Source organism: Lactuca serriola, chromosome 2, assembly GCF_051521515.1.
Source record: "Lactuca serriola cultivar US96UC23 chromosome 2, Lser_US96UC23_V15, whole genome shotgun sequence".
In the NCBI taxonomy this organism is placed as follows: Eukaryota; Viridiplantae; Streptophyta; class Magnoliopsida; order Asterales; family Asteraceae; genus Lactuca; species Lactuca serriola.
Window position 1 is genome coordinate 90,048,483 of NC_136409.1, and position 5,147 is coordinate 90,053,629.

A 5,147-nucleotide genomic window follows, 5' to 3' on the forward strand; every position below is an offset into this window, starting at 1 on the left:
TACACTGTTTTTGTCCTCGGTAACACTCCACAGAGATACGCGAGTGGGGGATTATTGTATTATTACTAGTAAATTTGTTAATCCTATATAATTGGAGACACGTCCTCAGTGAACACTCCACAGAGATACGCAAGTGGAGGACCGCATCTGTAACCAGAATCTCTTATATAGGGAGCGTGACTTGAGTGTATAGATCTATATGGGTCTGACTACCCCGCACCTCGCTGCTAGCTACAGCCGAACCGAAATGGTTCAAGGGTGATGAAAGTCATAAGGTGATGTGGACTACTTATTGCCATATCTAGTCTATTATATGGTTATGGAACTCCCAATTAGGATAACAGAGATTTACTTAATAGTAATAATGAATAAAGTAATTAATTTACTTTGTAAATATTAGTTTTATATATGTGTTAAAACTAATACATTTCACAAGGATAACCAGGTTTTCAGTATACATCTTTCACATTTGGTAACCAACATTCAGGAAAATATGGGATTTTCCTGGGGAACATTTGTACATAACCAGAAAAGTGTAACAAACCAGATAAATAAACTTTACATTTCTTAAGGGTAAACATGTTTTCAGTGTACATCTTTACATTACATTTTGGGATTTAATAACTAACTTTTAAGAAAATATGGGATTTTCTTGGCGTGTAACATTTTCAGAAACGAAAAGGAACTTGTACATTTTTCACAAAACAAAACCGCTTATGAACTCACTAGCGTTATGCTGATTTTCAAACTGCTTGTATTCTCAGGTTCGCGTTAGACAGGTACCCGATGATTCCTTTCGGTGAAGATGGAGTGCGTTCAAGACACGTCTTATTTTGTTCATATATACTATGTATCACTTGTACAACTTACTTTTGAAACAAATGTAAACTTCTATATATGTAATGTAATGGTTGTTTACTTTACTTACTATGTGCATTAGATTTGATACTCAACGTGGAGTCAACCCCGGATAAGAAATGATATACAAATGTATCTAATTAGACTACTCAACAATAAGAATGATAAGACCAAGCTCCTCACCTTTGAGAGCTCCAGCCTTATTCTTCAAGAAGACAGACTTTAGTAGGTGCGATCATACCAACACTAATGTACCGGATCCCATTAGAACTCCGCAGTTAAGCGTGCTTGGGCGAGCGTAATACTAGGATGGGTGATACCTTGGGAAATCCTTGTGGTGCATGCCTTGACAGGACTTCCATTAAATGGACCGAGATCCGAATATCAGCAATTTCGAGTGTTAGGGAAGGATGTCCCGAAGACTACCTTCCAAACTCGATGCGGACACTTCGAGTCCATAGTGATACCCCTCGGATAGGACCAGTACGCTGATATGATTCATCTAATAACATTGTGAAAATGGACCACTTGCAAAGGCACGAGCTATAAAGCATTCAATAAGGCTTTAAACGGGTTGATTAGAGAAGTTTGTACTCAAGAAAGTGCATGAAGACCCATTTGACCCGATTAAGGTTGGATTACCATAATTCAAGTCCAAGAAAGATTTACAAGACCCAATAAGAGCCATTAACAAGCCCATTTCAAATTTTTATAATTTAATTATGTAATTTTCGTTTTTATTCTCCTAAATAAGTGAGTAGGAGTTGTAAGAGTCATATGTTACTTGAACCCTGCTCATAAGTATGTCTAGATTCATAGTTTTAAGTCATGGAATTTAATGCCTTAAATTTGATTGAATTAAAGTTGCATCTTTAATTCATGACTTTTGAGGTGTCTCCAAATCGCATATAAATAGGTTGCTTATGTTCTCATTTTAATCAATCAAGTTTAGAATAAAAACAATGTGAGTTTTATACTCTTTGTCGTTCTTTTTGGAACTTTAGGAACTTATCAAGTTATGTAACTTGTGGCGTTCAAAACTTATCAATCAACTTGGTGGGTTGGTTGTGGCATTTCTATACCAAGGTTCTTGTCTCTTTATAGGCAATGGGTCGCGGTTTCCACCATCACATTACAACAACCAATAGAACAATCGGGCAAAGTGTGTTCAAACCTAGTTTTCGGGTGAGATCACATCATACGCCCATAGCATTCATGAGCTTAATGGGTAGGGTACGCCATTCTTACTTGGATTAGTTCGTCATTCTCCTTGTAATGACTTACTTATCTACCCTCGTAGTAAGAAGGAACCCATGGAAACATTACCCTCAAAGAAACTTTTCGCGAAGTTCTCTAAACACGAGTTTTGGAATTGAAGAGTCAAATTCCTAAGACACACTATTAGTGATGTAGAAATTCTTGAGTACTTTGTCAATTTATCCAAAACCGTTGAGAAATTGTTGGCACTGAAGACGCTTACGAAATTCGCCAAATTTTAGGTCTCGCCGACTTATTGTCGGGAGTCCATTCAGAACTCCTCGCGAATTACAGAAACCCTTACGACTTTGACCCAGCAGAGGGTGGCCCTTGACTGGGAAGATAAGCAAGAAACCTTGAAATTCCTAGTGAGAGACCAAATTCTTTAGGAAAACTCACTCTGGGAATAGCTTAATACGCTTCGTAACGCATGGAAAGCTAAATCCAAGATAGTCAGGACCTCCGAGATTCTTACCGGAATCGGTCCAGTATCTCACAGACTAGACCTACTCCGCGAGCTTACTAACGTACATTTTACCCTTCACAGCTCAAACTTGAAACCGTACCTTTTCGTTAGGACTCTCGTAAGTCCACTCGACGAGATCGAGATCAACAAGATCCTCGCCTTCGTGGAAGAACCGTAGTGACCCTCGACCAAGTGGTCAAACGGACGAGGCAAACGCCATCGCCCATTAGTGAAGGTTCGTTGGGATACCAACCGAGGACCCAATGTCACTTATGATCACGAAGGCAAATCGATTAGAAAGTTCCCCATCTCCTTGCTCGATTATTCATGCCTACTTCCTTACTTAAAATTCTAATTTCAGGACGAAATTCCCTTTAACAGGGGGATGATGTGACAACCCGAAATTTCCATTATGTACAACATACCAAGTCAATAGAAAGTCAAACTCATTCCTGCTATCATTCAGCACAATTTAGAGTCCGTTTGAGAGTTATGAGCCTTGTACACTTAAGGAAGAAGTGTCGGGGTTTATCTGCTGAATTTATAGCACAAAGACCGAGCCTTAAGCACATTAACCACGACTTCATGGCCACCACATGGGAGTTTACGGCCGTAAACTCCATGTGGGCCGTAAACTCACCCTATATGGTGAAGATGAAGGCCATTTGTCCATTTCTTTCATTTCCTTGGCCCAAATCCTCTCAAGTATCATCCCGATCTTCAAAACTCGTAAGTATCTTGCCCTAACTAGTTGATATCTTAGATGATCTAGTGATCTTATAGGATTTCATCCGTGAAATCTTTCCGTTTTGTAGATTTTCAAGTTACACCAAGAACACACACTAGTGTACTTGGCCAGAAACGACCATTCAAGCTTCTAGATCGTAAGTGCTCTTGTTTTAACTCGTTGTACACTAGGTTTAACATGTTTATAGCCTAGAAATCATAAGGAAACACAAGAACAAAGGAGTTTACGGCCAAGACATGTTCTTGGGCCGTAAACCCCTATAAATGGGGCAAATTGCACCTTAATTCCTTCCTTATGCCTAGAACCCAGCTTAGATCATATCCTTGAAGTGTTAAGGACCTTAAGCATCCAAGAAACCATGTTCCCATAGAGTTTACGGCCGTAAACTCATAAGGATTGGTCCTTAGGCCGTAAACTCTATAAAGGGGTGATATTGTGCCCCTAATGCTTCCACATGGCTAGAACTTAACATAGAACCAATCACCAATGAGCTAGGAACCTAAAAACATCAAATGGTACTTCCTACCATGAGTTTATGGCCATAAACTCATGGGGAATTCGTACTTGGGCCGCAAACTTAAGTTAAGGTCATTCTTGGACCTTAAACTCACATATCCTCTTGTTTAAGCCTTGGAACACCTAACCACTTAAGATATCATATCTTTAAGCTTCATTTGGTGACCCATTTGAGAGTTTACGGCCAGGAGTAAACTCCCCTGGGCCGTAAAATCCAACAAGTATGGTCTATGGACCATAAACTCACTTACAAAGCCTTACACTCCTTTGTTGCAACCCGATAGCATCCTAACACTTTGACTAAAGTGTTTTCCACGCCTTAGAATGCTTATACTTGTCAAATTAGTGTTATAGTCACTAATTGAATATATACATATGTTGTTTTATGTTATTAGGACCATTGTGTGTGTTTAAGTCTTCACTTAACACCAAGCACTTGTCCGACACTTCCATCCGATCCACTCGCTACAGGTGCGTTCATACCCCTTTAATCAATGATTTAAATGTTTTTAATTGTTTTTATGTGGGGGGGGACACAAGTTGAATCATGCTAGTTATTATATTAATCACATGTGATTAATAAGTAGCATACAAAAGGATTTATTACTTCTTTAGCTATTTTACCAAACAGTTTACTTTAAATGGTTTTACAAAACTTATTTTATGCTTTTATATTGTCAATTGCATGCCTATATATATATATATATATATATATATATATATATATATATATATATATATATATATATATATATATATATATATATATATATACATAAGTAGTGTTTTGATGTGATCTCACCCAAAATTGAGGTTTGAACACGTTTCGCCCGATCGTTCTTTTGGTTGCAGAATTGAAAAACAAAGGTGGAAACCGCAACCCGTTGTCTATAAAGAGACAAGAACCTTGGTATAAAACGCCACAATCACCCCACCAAATTGATTGATAAGTTTGAACGCCACAAGCTATGAAAACCTGATAAGTTCTAAAGTTCACAAAGAACGAAAAAGAGTTAAAAACTCACAAATTGTATTCAAAACTTGATTGATTTCAAATGGATACAAATACCACGTTTTTATAGTGTGGGAAGAGCACCTAAAGAGCCATGAATTAAATAAGTGTCTTTAATTTAAGGCATTTAACCCCCAAGTTTAAAACTATGAACCTAGATATGGTTTATCACAAGGTTCATGTAACCTAAGACCCTTTTATCTCCCCAACACTTATTTAGGATATATAAAAACGAAAATTACATAATAAAATATAGAAAAAACGAAATGGGCTTATAAAGGCTCTTATTG

The 5,147-nt window shown here is 37.7% G+C and overlaps 1 pseudogene; it reads left to right on the plus strand.

The window, feature by feature from the left end:
- Window positions 1-1,085: 1,085 nt before the first annotated feature.
- LOC145091008 (5S ribosomal RNA) lies at window positions 1,086-1,204 on the plus strand (annotated as a pseudogene).
- The last annotated feature ends 3,943 nt before the right edge of the window (window positions 1,205-5,147 follow it).